This window comes from Pinus tabuliformis, chromosome 1_2 (genome assembly GCF_031772625.1).
Source record: "Pinus tabuliformis cultivar Carrire ecotype Pingquan chromosome 1_2, CPIR1, whole genome shotgun sequence".
Lineage (NCBI taxonomy): Eukaryota > Viridiplantae > Streptophyta > Pinopsida > Pinales > Pinaceae > Pinus > Pinus tabuliformis.
Window position 1 is genome coordinate 970,582,944 of NC_142298.1, and position 21,400 is coordinate 970,604,343.

The 21,400-nt window shown below is 35.8% G+C and overlaps 2 pseudogenes; both read right to left on the reverse strand.

Annotated features, from left to right (window-relative positions):
* Positions 1–2,059: 2,059 nt before the first annotated feature.
* On the reverse strand, positions 2,060–2,476 carry LOC149209224 (protein DJ-1 homolog D pseudogene; annotated as a pseudogene).
* A 698-nt stretch (positions 2,477–3,174) lies between these two features.
* On the reverse strand, positions 3,175–17,167 carry LOC149209225 (casein kinase 1-like protein HD16 pseudogene; annotated as a pseudogene).
* Between the last annotated feature and the right edge of the window lie 4,233 nt (positions 17,168–21,400).

Genomic DNA, 21,400 nt, shown 5'->3' on the forward strand with positions numbered 1-21,400 from the left:
GAATACATAATAGTGACATGTGCAAGCAAGGAAATAACATAGTTACAAAGATTGTGTTTAGGTATTAGGAGAGTACAGCGAGATGTGAGGATAGATTGTGAGAGTTTGAGAGAAATATTCCTATAATAGAACCCAACATGTCATTCTAAGACAAAGCATTTTGATGCTCAGTATCACTTTTTCAGAGATATGATTGAACAAAAGAAGTTGGTGGTGGTGAAGGGGGAGAATTTGAAGAATGTTGTAGATTCACTGAAAAAATATATGAGCACTAAGAAGTTCTCTTGATGTAAATAAAAAATGGTAATTATTTCCCTATATTGTTGATCATCTACTTCAGTGACCCCCTGTGTGAAAATAAAACAAGCAGCAAGAGAATGTTGGGTATGTTTTATATTCATTGCATGACTACATTCATGTGTTTCACAATGTGTCAAATGCAGAAGGGGATTCATAGGAGGGGAAGTAATACCCCTTGTTAAAGGGGGTCATAGTAGGGACAAATCCCCTATGTTTAAGTAATTCGCATGGTATGACAAGATGCACCCTAGGAAATAAATAAATAAATGAAGAGTTATTTTTTGCATTCGTTTTTGGCAATTTTTGGCACAAGGTTTTCGCCTTTAACAATTTTATGGGGCATGGTGGTTTAGCTCATGGTTTTGTAGTTTTGGTTAAGAAACTATAGTTGTATTCTAATACATGGTAAATGGATTGTTAGTTAATGGAAGCTGTTAGCGCTTGAAATTTCACCTCAGGCTGAGAAAGGTAAACCTCAAGGCAACATCAAACCACTTAGTCTCGTAGCTAGCCCTACGGGGCAGGAGAGGGCTCTCTCTGGTCTATCTCGATGAAGATCTTCAATGGGCGAGATAACCAATAAGGTAACACTGATTTTAGGCTAGTAAATTGATAAAAAAGGATTTTTAAATAAATGATGGGGTTTTTCTGGGCTGCATGGGGTAAAGAAACAGCTTGAACAGAGAAATGTAATCAAAACACAGATTATCTCCTAAGGCAAGGTAGGCAAGAAATTTAACACCAAATTTAGATTAAATGAGATGGCAAGACTGCTGAGGAGCTGACAAGGGCATAGAAGATGAATCCTTGTCAAACAGAAGAAAACATTGAATATTGAACAAACTTAAAGGCAGAGCATACAAATGATGAATTCTACATTAACACTTCATTTGTTCAATTAGAAATGATCATGAAGTGAAATGAAACATAACAGATCACATATGAAACACAAGAAAAACTTATGCTAAACTATCATACCACAGGAATCTCAGAAGTCAGAGCTGTATTTTCATTAAACTCTCTGCCAAAAACTGTACATGGTAAGCTCTCTATTCTCCAGCACTCAGAACTCTCCCCTCTCTCTCCCCACTAATTCTTACAAAATGATTTTTAATACCACAAACAGCTCAGAAGAAAACCGATCCATGAAAAGATGAAACTGTTTCAACTGGCACTATGAAAAATAGTAAAAAGCCACTCATCGGTTCCTGAAGATCAGCGCATACATATCCAGCCATTCATAATTGTCACTATTCATCCGCATAATCGCCTTTGATTGCCTAACCGCTTCAGTGTGAAGACCCAAAATAGACTAACTAATTCGATTTCTGTGCTGGGATAATTATCTGTATTTAAATTTGGCTTTTGACTTTTATTCTCCCTCAAAATGTCATGACAAGTGTTTCTGCTGAAGGCACGTTCCCATTTTTAAAATGCAAAGATTTGCATCCAGTCGACATCCCGGGAGAAGAAGATAACTCCTTAAAATGAGGCAATTGGGTACATTAGAAAAGCTTATAGTCTTCAGAAGCTTCTAATGATTTCCAACTTGAGCATGAGAATTTCTGCAGTTCATGCCATACACACAAAGTGGATATCTGATATATGTTATCACAAAATATTTGGAGAAATCTCCCCTCCCAACTTAAGTAAAATGGTTTATACATCAACTATACACTGCAACTGCAACTTATTATATCTAGTGGTCCTCTACAACATAGTAGTAGAAATTGAGTTTACAGACAATGCGCACAACTCCTCAAAATGACACTTTAATTCCCAATGATGCCATGATCTGAGAGATAAATTGTGGGTGTGCAGGCCAAGCTGCTGCTGTCGCTAAATTCCCATCTCTGAAACATGTAGTTATAGGTTCTGGCTCTAACCATTCACCGCCAGAAAGCAATACATTAAGCTTTACAGCTGGATACGCAGTACATGTTTTCTCTTTCAATATACCTGCACCAGCAAGAATCAATTGCCCACGACAGATAGAAGCAATGGGCTTGTTTGAATCAGAAAACTGCTTGACCAATTTAAGAACAGATTCATTTAGAGCTAGGTACTCGGGTGCCCTCCCTCCAGGAACTATCAACCCATCATACATGCTTGCATCAATGTCATCGAAAGATGTTGTCAAAACAAAATAGTGGCCTCGTAGTTCTGAATAAGTCATGTTTGTTTTCTTCAAATTGTTATATTATCAAAACATAAATGAATTTGAAGCAGATTGTCGAGTGAAGCTAGAAATGCGGGCTTGTTGGGCTCTTTCTCTTCACAAAGTTCTTAATGCAAGTACACGGTGCTGAATGGTAAAAGTTTGGACATCTCTCAAGCCACGAAGGCTCAACCTCTTTCTCAAACCTGAAGGAGATGGCATCACAAAGATTTGTAAATTCTACCTTATTTATCTTGAAATCATGACTATCATCAAGCTCATAAAATACGCAGTCGTAGTCTTCTTTTGAGATCTTTGGTAGGGTCCGATATTCATTCAACTCTTCAAAGAGTTGAGCACATTGATCTTTGTCTAGAAAGCCACAACCATGTACATCCAGTAGATCGAAAGCTAATTGCAGTGTATCTTCTCGCAAAGTGTCCATCTCAGCCATTTGTTTTGCAAGCTGAGATTAAAACAAGTAGTGTCCGAATGCAGTCCCGTAATTCTATCTCTGCTATTGAAACCCGATCGAGCAATATCTTTATCATTATTCTCATCAAAAAACATCTGATGCACAGAACGCAGTGCACGTAGCATGCTGGCAAGAGCGCCCTCCATCTCTGCTTCATCCCTCATTGCCTGTGTAACTGATTGACCTTGGATATTATATTATCGACAACTTGAGCTAAAGAAATGGTATCTTTCCATCACCATCAGATTTGATCTGTAAAACCTGCATTTCGAGACATGACAACACCCCATCTACCCCCTGCAGAAGCCATAGAAGTAACATAGGATCCCTCTCTCCACTTTTTGTTTATCCATTTAAATGGAAAAGAATCGCTGACCTTGTAAGACTGTTGCGTGTACTGTGTGCCTTTAGACATTACTACCCGGGAACTCCCACTGTTGGCACCCGCAATTACACTTATGTAATAGTTTTTCTCCCATTGTTCCATGATCCATTCCTTGTGAAAAAAGCACTGAGAAAGCTCATAAACTTGTGCAGTGAATCCATTTCCCGCATCCATAATAAGAGCCCACAAATTTGAGCAAGAAGCTCACTACTTATAAAAAGGCCATCTTCATTTCCTTTCTCAACATGCTGTGTAAGTCTTGTATCAGCCACATTATAGTGGTATCTCTGTTTTCATTGGCCGACGAGCATTATAAACACTGATCCATTGTGTAGCAGGCATACCAAGCCGAACCTTCAGATCAAGAGCTGCTTCAGGAATTCCCTACATAATGTAAATCCATGTGCCAAGAAGTCTGCAGCAGAGGTTAAGCAACAAGGCCGCAGGCATATGCTTGTCAAGAGATTAAAGTATGCCTTTCATTCCAGCGATTCCTTGGCTAAGTAACCAGATCTGAGCAACCAAATGTATGGAGAGCTGTATAACCAAATGACAACTGAAGACAGCTTCTAGACCAGATCAAACAAATGGACATAATTGCTGATGATGTTTTGTTTTCTTTTGTTTGTGCTTTTGCAGAGATAGGAGCTGAGGAAGCTGCTGCCTTTTGAAGAGCTGGAGAATAAATTACATATTCTAAAAAAATACATTTAATGATTTCTTCTTCAAAAAAGGGTTTTGAATAAGAATCAATCTCAAACTGACATAAGACGGAGTCTAACAGAAGCCATAGGATATATATATATTTTATTGTAATACTGTAAAAAATAAGATACTGAAAATTCTTTACGGGTTTCCTTATTTTGGTTTTCGAGGGAAAATATCTATATTAATGGGTGTGTTTTCCATGACATATTTTCTATTTTATTAAGAATTTATTTGCAAAAATTAATTGTATAGGTTTAAAACATAGAATGTGGTGCTTCAAGAGATTAGTACTCCTTTAGAAACCTTCTGAATTCACTCTCTTAGACTTCTTTTCAACTCATAGAATGCTCACAAGTTATTTCCATCTTCGTGACTCTACAGAAAATGGATTTCTAACCATTAGATGTGAACCCAACTTGCTCAATCAAAGACCAGTGTTTTGGTAATGACTACAAGCAATGCATCAAGTGATAAGGGATGTACCCTAGATAACCAAAGGAGACCTTAATATGATCAAAACTTTGTTGGAGAAAAAAGGAGCCTTACAAAGATTGGATGTTGACTCCTCTTTAAGGAAATCATACAAGACATGCAAATGGTATATCTAGACATAGCTAATGGATGGTTCATGTGGAATAACAAACAAGGCGGATCCAACCAAACTACCTCTCAACTTGACCTTTATTTAATTTTTGAATCTTTTATGGCCTTAGGAGTAGCTTTTGTCGTGCCAAGCTCAAAACCTGATGATTAGGCCATTAATTTGTTTTTATATTGGAAATGAAGCCCCAAAAGCTATACATTTCATTTCTAATCCTTTTGGACCAACATCCAACCTTCACAAAAAGCATAGAAAATGGTGGAAGGAGGCCCAAGTTAATAGTGGAACTTGACGAGCACCCAAATTAGCATCTTTTCGACACTCATATAAGACCGTTTTGCATATCTATCTACCATTTTCACCTCATTCCAATGGAATTTTTTCCCATTTGAATGCATTTTTTTATCAAGGTACATTTATTCTCTTAGTATTCCATTTTAATGCTTATTATTATGTGTTTAAGGAGATAATTACCTTTTTATGCTAACCACAAGGTATTTAGGAGGTAGTGTTGCACATGTACCTTTAGATAGGAGCGGGATACAAGAATTTTAAGTCACCATGGAAATTTGTTGCAAAGCCATATTTCTAGGTGTTACAACTCCCAATCACCATGTGATGTAACTCCTAGTTGCTAGATGTTGCAACTCCTGGTTGGAAGGTATTACGGATCCCTGTTTCAAGTTGTTGCAACTTATCATTCCAGTGTAGTGTTGCAACTCAAGTTTGGTGAGTTTGAGTTGTTGTAACTCCCATTTGATGACATTGCTACAACTTTGAGTTGAAGACACGTGTGTTGCAATTCCAAGATGTTAATACTCGCGTTGTGATTCCTCGTTGTAGTAACTCTCCTTCATTTCATTGTTAAAACTCACTCCAAAAGTAGCTTCTACAACTCCTAATCAAGTGTTCGTTGCTACAAATCTAGACAATTGCTAAAGTGCATCACATTGGTCACATAGTTGTCACCAACAAAGCACCTAGATTGATCAACCAACAAATATCCTAGTGTAGGAATGTGACAAGGGAAATTAGTCGCTCAGCAAGGAAAACATGACCCAAATGTGATTTGTCACATAACTAATCAAGTTATCATGTGCCCAAATTTATATCTTTTGAAGGAAATTCGTTGTAACTAGATGTAACAGACAACCTTTCATGACTATCAATTGAACTCTTAATATAATTCATAAATTTGTATAAGTAGGAAAACTAGAGATGAACAAAGGAGTGAATTAATAGCTCTAAATATGAAAGCTAGTTTGTACTTGTAATTGGATTTTTGTAATACAATTTCTTGTTTCTTTCCATCAGTGGTGTGTTGAATGTCTATCACATTGTTCTTTTTTAACCAATACCTCATAAAAATTATGGCCCCCCCTTAGTAATTTACTGATGTTGCAACTTTGATTTTATTATTCACAAAATACTGCAACTCTCACATTTATTATAGTTACTTACACATTGCTACAACTCTTGAATGTATACATAGTTGCAACTCTTATGGATCTAACATGTGTTTTGGGTAATGTTGTGACTCTTGTATAACTATAGTTGTATTTTAAATATTTGGTTAATACTGCAACTCACATTGTTGTGACTCTACAATTAACATTAGAGTACTATGTTTTTCAAGTTTACCTTATTTTCCAAAATTACAATTGTCTTGGTGGTGTGATTCTTTATAGCACATATTATTTTGAATCTCTTACAGTTTATGGTTTGTTTGCTACAAATTTGTTAACTATTGAATTTCATGTGCATTTTTATTATAGAAATTAGGATGATTTAAAACACTTGAATAAGTCACCTTTGCTGCAAGTGTGTTTACTTTACTTCAATTGTTCTTAATTTCTTAAAAAGTGTGCTCCTTACTTTCCTACAAGAGTGGTTGGATTGCAAATGTGGTGTGGATATATTTGGGTGGGTTTGGAAAGCATCTCAATATATTTCCCTATGAAAAGCATTTAGAATACTACAACTATATATTGTATGAGGATAGAAGGTGCACAATAGTTCGCAAGTTCCATACAAACCTTTGTTGATATTTAAATGCATAGACTTGGATGTCTTTCTAAACTACTAGAAAGGTAATTAAAAGCCATGTCATTTTTGGCACCTTTGGCATGGAACTCTCAATAGTACAAGCGTTGTTTTGTTTCTTGGTTCTTGTTTGATTTTTATTGTTTTTTTCTTTAACCAAGAGAAATTCAATAGTTAATGCAATGAGTTTATTTTTACAGAACCTACGTTAGATAGAATTTATATTTAATTTTTCATGCCCAGAGCTAGAGATCAGAAAGGTATATTTACAAAAAACCCCTAAAAAACTAGCAGTGCAAGTCAGTCTCAAGAGGAAAAAGGGCACAATCAACCGAACTACGTGACTCCCACAACAAGTTCTCTTGCTAAAAAGAAACCTAAAGTCTTTAGCTAGGAGCCCAAGGTTGCACAAGTTTCATCCTCTGCACCAACGAAAACTTTTTTTCTAAAGATCTAATAATTAAGTAGTTCCACTCTAAAGAGATTACTTTTTTGGACTCTCCTAAAGAACCTTTAGAAGAAAAAGGCAAGTGCTAAGAGGAGATGGCCCACAAAGTTAACGAAGAGGCAACTACCTTCGAATTCCCAATCCTTGAGCCAAATTAGGAAACCAAAAGGAAGAACATTCCTCACTATACTCTACTAAAATTTCATTGTCTATCTAAGAAAGGTCCTTACAGATTCATTTTCGAATTTGATGTACTCTGAAAGAGATACAATTATGTGATAGATGCTCAAAAATCTAAATTATTTCTTGCTACACTCAAGACATTTTGTTACACTCGTTCATGGGTCTCTACAAGGGTAGCATCCGCAATTTGAGTAAAATGAAGTAGAAATTCCTAGAGAAGCACCAAGATTACTACAAGGAAAAAGAAATAGGGAGAAAGTCTTCATGATGACATAGAAATATGATGAAATTATTGAAGATTATGTTGGAAGGTTCAAGTAAAATACTCATAAAGAAATGCAAGAAAACTTGGCTCTCAAGACATTACGTGTCTTTTTATTAAGAGGAATTCAAGATGATTACATTGAACTCGTTAACCTAATAGGAGGATGATATGTCTCTCAAAACTCATACCATGTCATCATTGAACTCTATCGAAGATATTCTAGGGGTACTTCAAAAATTGGTACAAGATCCAGGGATGTACAAACAAGAGTTGAAAAGGTTGTTGGAAGCGGGGTTGCAAGAATAGAAATTGGGAATATGCTAGAATATTTTATAACTAATATCCTCAGTTTTGTAATCTCCCAATTAGATATGTTTCATATGAACAAGATGTTGGAAATACTGAGAGGGGGGTGAATTAGTATTTTCCCCCTCAGTGTTTCTTAGCAATTAGTAACTCATTGATATTTTCAGAGAATTTAATTAATATTTCACAGCAATTCAAAAACATAAATTAGCAGTAGATAGTACACACCAAATGTTTAGGTGAAAAACTCCCTATAGGTAAAAAACCATTGAACACTTTTCTAATAATTTGTGAGTACATCAAAATGCTTCAACTCCAACTGAAAAGGAAGCCCCAACTCCCTAGTACTCTAGAAAAGCATTAAATTTTCCAACTCCAACTGGAAGGATTCTCCACGCCCTAGTTTTATCAGTAGTCAGCTGAAAGGATGCTCCAACACCATAGCAAGCCCCAACTCTCCCTAGCACCACCCTATCACCTTGAAGTGTTTTCAGGATCCAACCTGAAGGTGACTTCAATCACCTGCCTACCACCACCCAACCACCCAGAAAATGATAATAAATCAAATCAATAATTGTGGGCGCCCATACCAGCGACAATGACCCACTTATAATAAACTCCATTAATGATATGACATTTAAATCCCAATACTATAACCCTTGCTAAACTCTACTCTTGAAACTATCCGGCATTAAACAATTGGAAAACCCTTACTGTGTTTTGAATGAGTATTGTTGAAAACCTTCACTGATGCTTAACTTGATTCATCCTTAATGTTATGTCCTTTCTAGCCAAGATGATGAAGCAAGTGTCAATGGAGTCTGCAAATAAAACCCTAGCTGATGTACCTAGTTCTACAAAGATATAACATTACAATTCCAATATTATAGCTTTGTCCACAAGCAGACTATTAATTGATGGAGATGATCAATGTTGCTTCAGTCCCTTCAATAAAACCATACTATCTTCTGCATAGCACATTAATTGCAATTTCCTATTGTTGGACTCCAATTGTACCTCATACTTGCAACTTGACCATTGTAGGATCTTTTCGAGGGTAATTGAATGGTGCTTCAATTTATCTATGTCAAGCTTCTTAAGTGTTCAGCCAAAAAAGACTTTGCCTCCTTTTAGAATAGGATTGTTGCTCAATTTCAAGAAGGTATTATTGATGCAACAAGCTTTAGTATCAGACAAAATTGCAATCTCTTTAGGATAGATTTCTTGTAAATTCGGCTTAAGGACTCTGAGGACTCTGAGTTTTAGGTATATATGTATTTATGCAAGGATTCTTGATGAGAAAATGTAGTGTTTGTCACATAATTTCCAACACTACTTCCAGAATACTATATAAACAATATTCAATAGATAAAAAGCCACTTTAGCATACTATGGTCATGATTTGAGTAGTACTTCACAATTCCGCAATTATTTCCAAACTTTAAATTCTTTCAACAATGTTCTTTGTTGAACCTTGCTAATCTTGAGATGTCATACTATTGTAATTTCCACATAAAAATGTGTTCTTGTTAATTATATCTACAAAGTTGAAGTTTGTTTTCTCCTTCAAGGTGTCTTAGTTTAGTTCCTTCAAGCCATCGATACAAGTATTACCTTGTAGATATTAGGTCACATATATTAGGTCTGGAACGAACCCTTTTGATTTAATATAAAAATTATTTAGTGATGGACGGAAAAGGGAGTGATGAATTTGATCTCAACAGATCAGATCCAAGAAAAATTTTCTTTAATCTTGTAGTCGAAATATCCCAGAATTTGAGTTTCAATCCTGTCATGAGTTTTGTTGAAGTTCAGTAAATTTTGATGCCAACAAGACCGCAAGGCTTCAGAATGATTTTGTAAATGTCTGCTCTTATTTTTGTGCCAAGACAATCGCAGAGATATCTATCATTGTCTTAAGACTTAACCACAGGTCTATCGTTGACTTGTAATGAGGGCTAAAAATGAATGCCCTAAAAGGTCGAGTAAGAGTGTTGCTTGGGTATTCAATGGCCCAGACTTTAGATCTTCCACCTGCAAGAAATCATGCCAAATGAATCTCTAAAGACCAATCAAAAAACAAAATGAATGCTTTCATACCTTATCTTCTAATCTTTCATTATCTCCATAGGGGTCGAATTTGTTTCAGAGCAGAAATATTCTCAAGAGATGACCATTTAGTTCATTTCTTTTATCTTATAATATTTCACTATCTCCATAGGGTTTCACCTGTTTCAGAGAAAAATATTCTCAAGATATTATCATTTAGTTCATTTCTTTTTTAATGTAACTTCCTTTTATAGACATGGGGGGGGTGTAGTTCAATGAGGAATCTGAGTTCCTATTTTGGAGGGGGTTTTGAAATTTGAAAGATCAATTAGTGGAGGGAAAACCCCTTTGAGGGTTTTAATTTGAGTATTAACTTTCCTTTATTAAAAAAAAAAACCCTCTCATGCCCCTGATTATAATTTTGGAAGGCAGCCCATTTTCATTTTAGAGGAAGAATTTCAATTGTTACCATTTTCATTTTAGAAGGAGAATTTCAATTCTTACCATTTGCATTTTAGAGGGAGAATCTCAATCGTTAACATCCTCCATACAATTTTCCATCATAGATATTCGAGAGAACCCTTAATTTCATAATTGTATGTATTGGTCAATGATAGAGTACCACATAACCTCCTTTTCGAGTTTTTTCACATAAATTGGGTTCTTCAACCTCAAACGAGGATATCTCACAAACCATGAAGAACTACGTGGTGCACTACATACTACCGGAAACAGCATGATTATGAGAGTCCATCAACTATGATCCCGACATGATAAACCATGAATTTCCATGTCATAATACTCGACAAAAGGTGGGGCATCTCCTGGTGTTGCTTGGGTTGACATCAATGACAACCACTTATCAACACAAGAAGAAAGGGGAAGCAGAATTGACATTGGAAATTTATTATCCAGTGTGTAAAAGGAAGCACCCACTAAAGGATTTTCCATTGGACCATATTGAGACATGCATGATATGTAGTGAAGATCATACTACTAGTAATTTTTTATCCCTATGAGGAATAAAATTTGTCTACCAAGAAGTTGTGGAGTTGGCACAGTTATGTTTTATTTCTCAAAAATGAGCATGGCATCCAAAGTCTCAAGGTATGGTTCAAAATCAATTGTAGTATTTTAATTCATATGAGACTAATCATTCTATGAAATCTCGTAATCCTACATGGTGCTTTCCTTCCCATCCAGGGATGGCTCCCCCATCCCAAATCAGCTTTGGAAACTAAGGTGGAGAAATCCCTCTTTTGGAGGCCCTCAACAAGCCATAATACAACCTCCCATGAAAAATTTTCACCCTCCACAAATGCAACCATCTACATCAACCCCTCCTCGAGCATATCTACTTACATAACTTGTTAGGTCCCTATAATACTAGTGATTCCCCCATTACTATTTTCATTGTAGCCCTTATTGTCATTATTGTGCCCCTATTAACCCCATATTGTTATTAGATTTCCCCATAGAAGCCCACTATTGTTATTTTTGTGACCTTATATTATTATTGTTATGTCGGCTTTGATTATATTTTGACCCCTTAGACTCCTATATATAGGAAGGAGGTTTTTTCATTTTTGTAATGTAAAGAAGGTTCCCCCCTTGAAGAGGCTGATTTTGAAGTCATTGATCTATATTTTCTATCTTTTTGTGAGCTCGTTCATAACATTTGGTATCAGAGCTTTGGATTCTAGGGTTTCGCTGCTCCAAATAGGCCATCATGGAATTTTCACTATAACTTTTTTTTTGCAACGTTTCAAAAGCTAAAATAAAAACCCATTTGATGTGACATCATGGGCTAAAATAAAAACCCATTTGATGTGACATCATGGGGATTCTTGGGTCTGAATTTCAAATCTTGTCTCGCTATATTTTCGGAGATATGATCTAAGGAAGTTAGCGTTTTTGTAAGCTCCCGAATTACATCGCAAACAGGTGACCTTGGTACAATTGTCATAACTTTCTCTCTGATTATTAGATTGCAATTTCGTAAGAATTTATAGAAATATGACGGGCGGTAATTTTATTTATATCATTTTCAAGTCCGAAAATTGAAACAGTGACACGTGGCACTTCGTACAAGTTCGCTCTACTAAAAACATGTATAGTCAGGTCATCTTGGGATATTGGGCATAACTATTTCTTGGAGAATCCAATTTCGATCAGACTGGTGGCGTTGGAAAGAGGACTCAGAGGGCTACCACAATTCGCAATTTCAAACCTTGGAGATCCGAAATTTCAGAGATACATCAGATTCAATATCGAGCTCCTACAAAGTGAAAAAAAGTGTGTAGTTTTTTTTTTTAATTTTGCATAAGTTTGGTTTGAAAATTTAGTTTGAAGGAATTCAAAGGGCATAGTGAAGCATAATTATCATTAATTGATGCCCCGAAGAAAGAAAATGGAAACACCTAGTAAGCAACCTGAAAGCTCTACCATGACTCATGAAGAAGAGGAAGAAATGCAACATGATATATCAAAATTATGAGACCAAGTGCAACAAAATTCACTCTCACAAAAAGTAACAGAAGCTAGGATGGATGGTTTAAAGAAAGGTGTGGAAGCTAATATGGATGGCGTAGAAGATAATATGGATGGTTTAAAGAAAGGCATGGAAGTTAAAATTGATGGTTTAAAGAAAGGCATGGAAGCTAAGATGAATGGCGTGGAAGCTAAGATGAATGAAGTGGAAGCTAAGATGGATGGTTTAAACAAAGGCAAGGAAGCTAAGATGAATGACGTGGAAGCTAAGATGGAAGGAAAAATAGAAGATTTGAAGACATATTTGACAAAGTTGCTACATGAAATGTTTACTAATGGTGAAAGGGTAGTAAAGGAAACTCATGATGAAAACAAAAGAAATGTTAATCATAATTTCATAGACTCTAAAATTGTATTGAATACCCACCATGTTCCAAAGATCGATATGAGGAATTTTGATGACAAGGATCCCGTAACATGGATACTACAGATGGAGTAATATTTCGATCTCCATAATTTGCAAAACACATAAACAATGCACATTGCAACTTTATATTTGGAACCAAATCAGTTTGTATGGTATTGATGGCTTTGCTCTCGTAAACAAATTGTCACTTGGGAAATTTTTACGGAAGAAATGATAGCACATTATGAGGATACAAAAAGAAACACTTTTTTTAGCCAATTGATAAATCTAAAACAAAAGGGTTCAATGATGGAGCACATTGAGGACTTCCAAAAATTGAAAGATAACATCCAACATGAGGTTCACCTTTGGGAACTTGATTCATTGGAGAAGGCATTTAGGTTGGCAAGAAAAATGGAAAACAAAATTATGGCAACCAGGAAGCCTACCACTCACAGCTATAAATATGGAAGTGTTGTTTCCCCTAGCCTTCCATAACCTACAAGGTTGACACCACAACAATTGGAAGAAAAAAGAGCAAAAGGGCTTTGTTACAGTTGTGATTGCAAATACACTAAAGGTCATGAGTGTGCTCAGAATAAATTATTTTACATAGATTGTGAAGAGGAGGAAGAAAAAGAACAAGAAACATCAAAAGAAGAGGATATACACCAGGAACAAACCCTATAGAAATAAGAAATGAATCCGACCATATCTTGTAATGCATTGGCTAGAATTACCATTTCTCAAACTATCAAGATAGAAGGACATATCAAGAAGAAAAAGGTAATAGTGTTGATTGATTCAGGTAGTACCCATAATTTTATTCATTGTAATATAGCCAAGGAATTGAATTCCTTCCTATATTCAGCACCAGAGTTTCAAGTGATGGTTGAAAGCGGAGGAACCATAAATTGCTCTGGAAAGTGCCATAATATCAAGCTATCCATGGGAAAATATGTATTGAATAGCCCAATGATTTCCATTCCAATGGGTGGTGTTGATGTTGTACTAGGAGTCCAATGGCTATAATCCTTGGGTACAATAGCTTTTAATTTTCAAGAACTTTTCATGAAATTTTGTTCGGAAAGAAAGGAAGTTGAATTAAGGGGTATTGCAGGGAAACCAGAAAGATAATCAGCTCTAATGGAATGACAAAGCTTCTAAAGAAAGAACAATGAGGCGTAATTACACAATTATGTTTGCTAGAGGTTCCCACATCGAAATCATCTAATTCTCTAGATCTCCAAAAAGTCTTGGACAATCATTCCAAGGTATTTGAGACTCCCAAAGGCCTACCACCTATTCTTGATCATGATCATGCTATTCATTTTATTTGAGGAAGCGTTCCTCCAAACATCAAGCCTTACAGATATCCCTATGCCCAAAAGAGTGAAATTGAACGTATGGTTGCTAAAATGCTAGAGGTTGGTATAATTCAACCTAGTCAAAGTTCTTTCTTTGCTCTAGTAGTATCGGTGCATAAGAAGGATGGATCATGGCGCATGTGTCCAGATTATAGGGAGCTCAACAAGCTCAATATTAAAGATAAATTTCTTGTTCCTGTCATTGATGAATTATTGGATGAATTGCATGGATTAATTACTTCACCAAGTTGGATCTTCGTTCAGAATATCATCAAATTAGAATGAAGACTGAAGACATTCCGAAAAAAATGTTTAGAACTCATGAGGGTCATTATGAATTTTTGGTCATGCCTTTTGGCCTTACCAATGCACCTTCTACATTTAAAGGTTTGATGAATTCCATTTTCAAACCCTTCTTTAGAAAATTTGTGTTAGTATTTTTTTATGATATATTGATCTACAACAAATCTTGGAAGGATCATGTTCAACATGTTGACAGGGTGCTCAAACTATTGGAGGAGAAACAATAATATGCAAAAAGATCCCAATGTTTCTTTGGAGTACAAGAGGTGGAATATCCGGGTCATATTGTATCTCATGAAGGTGTTAAGGTAGACCCTAGAAAAATTAAAGCCGTTAAGGAATGGAAAATCCCCACGTCCATAAAGCATATGCGAGGATTTCTCGAGTTGACAGGGTATTATCACAAGTTTGTTAAGAATTATGGGAGAATAGTAGCACCTCTAACAACATTAGTGAAGAAAGATGCATTTTCATGGACTCCAAAAGCAACAAAGGCCTTTGAACATCTTAAAGAGGCAATGTGCCAAGCACTGGTCTTAGCTACACCACACTTCAAAAAAACCTTTATTGTGGAATGTGATGCCTTGGGAAATGGAATTAGTGTTGTTTTAATGCAAGAAGAAAGACCCATTGCTTTCAAAAGTCATCCAATCAAAGGAAAGTATTTACACAAAGCTATTTATGAGAAGGAAATGTTGGAAATACTACATGCACTTAAGAAATGGTAACCCTACCTAATGGGAAGACACTTCAAGGTAAAAACAGATCATGATAGTCTTAAATACTTTTTAGAACAAATATTATCTTCAAAAGAGCAGCAAAAATGGGTCACAAAGATGTTGGGTTATGACTTTGAAATCATCTACAAAAAAGTGAAGAGAAATGTTGTGGCAGATGTACTCTCAAGAAACTATGAGGATGTAGAAGCATTGCTTTGCGCCATTTCTATTATCCAACCAGATTGGATAAGCGAAGCAAGGGATGAATGGAAGAATGACGAAGAATTGTGGGCACTCATTCAAAAGTTACAACAAGATCCTAGTACATCTGATACATTTAGCTGGAAAAATGATTCGTTATGGTACAAAGATCACTTATACCTATGTAAGAATTCCGAACTCAAACAAAATATTCTTATGGAATTGTACACTTCTCCCTTAGGAGGGCACTCAGGATTTTTAAAAACTTACCACACGGTTAAGAAGGAATTTTTTTGGGATGGCCTTAAATCGGATATTCAAAATTTTGTGGCAGAATATTTGGTTTGCCAACAAAATAAAGTTGAAACAATTAGGTCCCCAGGTCTATTACAACCTTTATCCATTCCAAGCCAACGTTGGGAGGAGGTTTCAATGGATTTTATCACAGGCTTACCCAAGTCCGAAGGAAAGAGTGTCATCATGGTGGTAGTTGACATACTTACCAAGTATGCACACATTTGTGCATTATCTCATCCATTTAAAGCCAGTACAGTTTCTACTGCATTTATGGAAACAATTCAAAAGCTACATGGAAAACCAAAGATTATTGTAAGCAACAAAGATCCCATTTTCACTGGAATTTTTTGGATAGAATTATTTTCTTGTCTCAGTACTCTGTTAGCTCATATCTCATCTTATCATCCTCAATCTAATGGGAAAACTGAGATAGTAAACAAATTTTTGGAAGGATATCTTTGTTGCTTTTTCTTTGATAAACAGATACAATGGGTCAAATGGTTGCCTCTGGATGAATGGTGGCATAACACTTCCTTCCATACTGCAGCAAAAATGACCCCATTTATGGCACTTTATGGATATCACACCATCCATCACATAATATTTAAGAGAAAATTATAAGGTTCAAGCAGTGGAAGATCACATCGAGCATCAACAACAAGTTCTCTGACTCTTAAATGATAACCTCACTTTGGCGCAGAATAGAATGAAACAACAGGCAGATCAATGTCGCAATGAAGTTTTGATGTAGGTGACTGGGTATTCCTATGGCTACAACCTTATAAACAAATGGCCCTCAAGCAAGCTAAGAAGGATAATAAATTATCACCAAAGTATTATGGTCCATACAAGGTGTTGCAAAAGATTGGTACTATGGCATACAAATTGGAGCTTCCTACAGCTTCCCGAGTGCACCCAGTTTTCAATGTTTCTTGTTTAAAGAGGGTTATAGGTGACAAGCTCCCATTTCAAATAATATTTTCAGAACTTGAGGAGGAAGGAAAAATCATATTGTAACCTGAAGCAGTCACAGAAACAAGAACTCGACAGCTACGAAATCGATCAATCATTGTATCCCTTATTGTTATTATTGTGCCCCTATTGTCCCCATATTGTTGTTAGTGTGCCCCATAGAAGCCCACTATTATTATTGTTGTTCCCTTATATTATTATTTTTATGTCAGCTTTGATTATATTGTGACCCCTTAGACTCCCATACATAGAAAGGAGGTTTAGTCATTTGTATCATCCAAGAATTGTTCATTTGTGTAATGTAAAGGAGGTTTCCCCCTCGAAGAGGCTGATTTTGAAGTCGTTGATCTATCTTTCCTATCTTTTTGTGAGTTCGTTCATAATATAGCCTATTCCCAACCCAATAACATTAAGGCAACCCATCCATCCCAATTTGTTGGGAAACATACCCCACTTACCCAATTTACTCCATCTCTTTCCTCCACTTCCATGGCATTTGTTTAAGATTAGGGAAGACTCTAACTGAAGAACAACCTCTTGTACATATTGAAGATATCAAAGTCGAGGAAGTTGTAACTGAAGAACCAAAATTGGTTTAATCTTAAAATACATTAAGAATACTATCCACCATGAACCACAAGATCCTCCTTACCTAGAAATATTGGACAGAGAAAAACCAACTAATCATCCTGAGTTTGATATTTTAGGTGAGCTTGAAATTGTATGTGTCCCTATACCACTATTCTAGGCAATCAAATATGTCCTATCTATTCAAAAATAATAAGGAATTGTATCTAGGGGAACCTAGTAGAAAAAGAAGGGACCCCCAATTTTCTTATTTCATGGGAAAGTTGTCAAACATTATGATGGGGGGGAGTTCTCAACACCAAATGTTTAGACCTTGGAAGCCAAATGGTAAATGTGCAAATCAACCATACCATTATCCCAAACACGATGATTAACCTTAGGGTTTCCATCAATGTTATGACTTGGGAAACCATGGTATCCCTAGAACTTTTCATTCATATCCAAACCCCCACTGTATTGTAACTTTCCAATAGATCAACTAAATCAGGGGGAATTTTGTAAGATGTAGAGCACTAGATGGATTCATGGGAATATCCCACTAACGTTATGGTCCTACAACCCAAATCCTCTTTGGTAGGTTATCTTTTAATCCTAGGAAGGCCATGTTTGGCTACTACAGGTGCTTCCATCAGTTGCAAGTTAAGTAACATGACCATTTCCCATTGGACCTCGACAAAAGAACTCACCCTTACATCCTCTCGCTAATCCCAGTATAGGTCTTGAAACGCCATTTTCAATTGACAAAGAGGAAAGTGATGAAGAATAATTTTTCCATCAAATCCTCATTGTTGACCAATATCTAGCCATATGAGATAAAAATAAGTATGAATAAATTAGTGACTTCATCATCCTCATTCCCCTGACACACATGATCTTATTCACATCATGGATTGTCCAAGCTTCTATTTTTTCATAAGATAAACCTTCGATGGAACATGAACCCTATTTTGTTGAAGAGACAATACCGACTCTAGATACTACAGAAATTAGCCCTAGAGAGACCTTGAAAATTAATTAAGGGATAATTGAACAACAAAAAGAATGATTGATCAAATTCTTACAGAGGCATATTGATGCTTTCACCTAAGAATGCATTGTCATGAAGGGAGTCCATCCTGAACTATGCACTCATCGTTTATATATCAAGGAAAGATCAAGACACATTTTCCAAACCCAACGATAGATGAATCTGACACTCAGATATAGTTAAAGACGATTTGCAAAAATTGTTATCATCCAACTTTATCTATCCCATTTTTTACTTCCAATGGTTATCCCTTTGTTGTTGCACCAAATAATGGTAAATGGAAAATAGGTGTTGATTATAGGGAGCTTAATAAAGAAATACACATAGACAATTTCCCATTTCCATTTATTGACCAAGTCCTAGATATGTTGGCAGGGAAGAAATCTATTTCTCTCCTCGATGAATTTAGTGGATATAATCGAATCAAATTACTCCCGAAGACCAAGGAAAGACTACAATCACCTATATTTTTGGAATATTTCCTATATTGTTCTACCTTTTGGGATTTGTAATGCTCCATCCCCTTTCTAGCAACCCATGATTGGGATTTTTTCTGATATTAATCACGACTACCTGGAAATATATATGGATGATTTCACAACATATGGTGATATATTAGATTTATCCATGGGCAATCTAGAAAATGTTTTAATAATATGTAAGGAAAACCATGTTTCCCTTAGTAACAAAAAATGTCACATAATGTTAGTTGAAGGCATAGTACTAGGGCACCACATCTCAGGAAAAGGCATCCAAGTGGATTCGGCAAAGATAAAAGTAATAGTAAATTTGTCGATTCCAAAAACAAAAAAAGAGTACAAAGTTTTCTAGAACATGTTGGTTACTATCGTTGTTTCATTAAATGATATTCACCATTAGCTCACCCCTTGTTTACTCTGATTAATCAAAATGGTAAATTTGTGTGGGAAGAGAGCTACAATTTTGCCTTTGAAGAGATGAAATCTAGAGTGTCAAAAGATCTTGTTTTGATAGGTCCCAATTGGTCCATCCTATTTCATATATCCATGGATGGATCATACACTTCCATTGAAGTTATCTTAGGACAACAAGAAGGAAATGCTCCATATGTAATTTATTTTATCAGTAAAAATCTCTCACCCATAGAAGTGAATTATATAGTGACAGAAAAAGAGTTTCTTGCAGTAATGCATACAATTAACAAATCATGGTTTTATATAATAGGTTATCAAGTAATTTTTCACACTTTCCATGCTACCATAAAGTACTTAATGAATAAACAAATCATCCATGGTAGAGTAAATAGGTGATTATTATTATTACAATAATTTGACATAACCATCTTGAATAAACCAGGGGAGGACAATGTAGTGGCTTATTTTCTTTCAAGACTAACATCAAATGAGAACAATCCTCTTGTAAAAGATTATTTCCCTAATGAAGATCTCTTTGTAGTACCTACTAACTCTCCTTGGTTTGCAAATATTGCTAATTACTTGGATATAAGAAAACTTCCTCATCACTTGTCTCCAAAAACGCTGAAAAATATCATCAAACAAAGTTGCATATTCTCATGTATCGATATGTGTCTCTTTTACACATGAATAGATATTATTATATGAATATGTGTACAATAAGATGAGACCTACAAGATATTGAAAGTATGCCATGATATTCCTTGTGGGGGCCACTTTGTTGAAAATTGAACTGGATACAAAGTACTTCATTATAGGTATTACTACCCCACTATCTTTAAATATGCCAAGAAATATGTGAAGAGATGTGATAGTTATCTATGCATGAGAATATCGGTGCAATAAGATGAGATGTCATTGTAGCCACAAATAGTAATAGAACCCCTTGATAGATGGGCCCTAGATTTTGTTGGATCAATTAATCCTCCTTCCTATTGCAACTCCTACATCCTAGTATGCACAAATTGTGTCACAAAATGGATGAAAGTGAAGGAACTCCCAGCCACAACTGAACAAGTAATGGAAATGTTTCTTCACGAAGAGATCTTATTCAAGTTCATAATACCTTGGGAAATAGTTATGAAAGGAGGAGCTCAATTGACTTCATGGCTTTTTAAAGATCTAATGGAGGCCTACAAGATCAATCATAGGGCCACAACACCATACCATCCACAAGCCAATGAACAAGTGGAAGTGACAAATATATTGAAACTATTATCACCAAAATTGTCAGATTGCACCTCAGGGATTGGGTTAACCAACTCCCTAAATCTCTATGTTCATACCAGACTGCTACTAACTACACTTCGTATGAATTAGTGTGTGGGAAAAGAGTAATTTTGTCGACTGAGACAAAGATCCAAACACTTAGAACAACAATACAACTTGGAATAGGCCTATCTCAAGTTTAGAAGTAGAGACTTCTCCAGGTCAATGAGTTGGATGAGCTCCATCAAGATGCCTTACACTAGACATTAGTGATACAACACCAGAGAGCTTGGTGGTGCAATAATTTCATCAAGAAGAATAAATTTAAAGTTGGATACTGGGCTTCGTTATTTGATTCCAAGTTTAAGGATTTGATAGGAATGTTTTTTGTTTGGTGGCTAAGACCCTATGAGATAGATATTGTACATAATATTGGAGCCATCAAGCTTCATACCATTGATGAAGAGAGAATTCTCCTAATGGAAAGCAGACATGGTATTTGGTTATATCGCAGACCCTTATTAAAGGAATCCTTCTTGAGTAAAATCAATGATGGATGGCTAGATAGTCACATGGAAATTGTCTGTAGGGGAGAGATCCCTATCAGGTGAATCATTCTGATGTATTGTTTCTTCCCCAAAAAGGAACAAGGAGAATAAGAAGTTAACATAAATGATCCTTCTTCCTATGAGACTCATGGACTAATAATTTTTGCAAAACATGCAAGGGAAGAAGTCATTGTTGCTACATCTCTATTGCTACGAATTTGTTGTTGCAACTCTAATGTAGCAAGATGAGTGCTACAACTCCATTGTTACAACTCACAATGTTGCAGCTTCATTACCACAACTTTGTTTCTGCAATTCCAATTCCATTATTGCAACTTCATCGCTGCAATTTCACTGGTCAATTTGGGTGGAAAAAATTCCTAATGCAACACCATGATT